Raw genomic sequence first — 402 nt, 5'->3', positions numbered from 1 at the left:
ACATAATAGCTTGCTTTTCCCATAAAACCTGATTGCTTTTCAACATTTTGTGTTTGCAGTCATTATAGAACAGCTCTCGATAAAAAACCCCGTAAAAGTACAACTTGGTGGTATCAAATCCTCTGAACCTCCCTAGAGTGGCTGGAGGACTGTGTAAGTCTTCTGCTATGACGTAGACGGCTTACTTGTAAGTTTTCTGGTAAGTCTTCTACGTAGACGACTTATCAGATGACTTAATTCGTCTACGACTTACTTGTAAATCGTCTGGTAAGTCGTAAGTCGTCTGGTAAGTCGTCTATGTAGAAGACTTACCACTAAGTCGTATGATATCTTCTGACTTGTACTCTATTTTATATGCAGCATATTGATGCTTGGATTAATGTGCTGAGGAAGAGGTACGAC

The sequence above is a fragment of the Brassica oleracea genome, chromosome C4, assembly GCF_000695525.1.
Source record: "Brassica oleracea var. oleracea cultivar TO1000 chromosome C4, BOL, whole genome shotgun sequence".
Lineage (NCBI taxonomy): Eukaryota > Viridiplantae > Streptophyta > Magnoliopsida > Brassicales > Brassicaceae > Brassica > Brassica oleracea.
The sequence above is the reverse complement of the archived record's forward strand: the minus strand, read 5'-3'. Positions refer to the sequence as shown.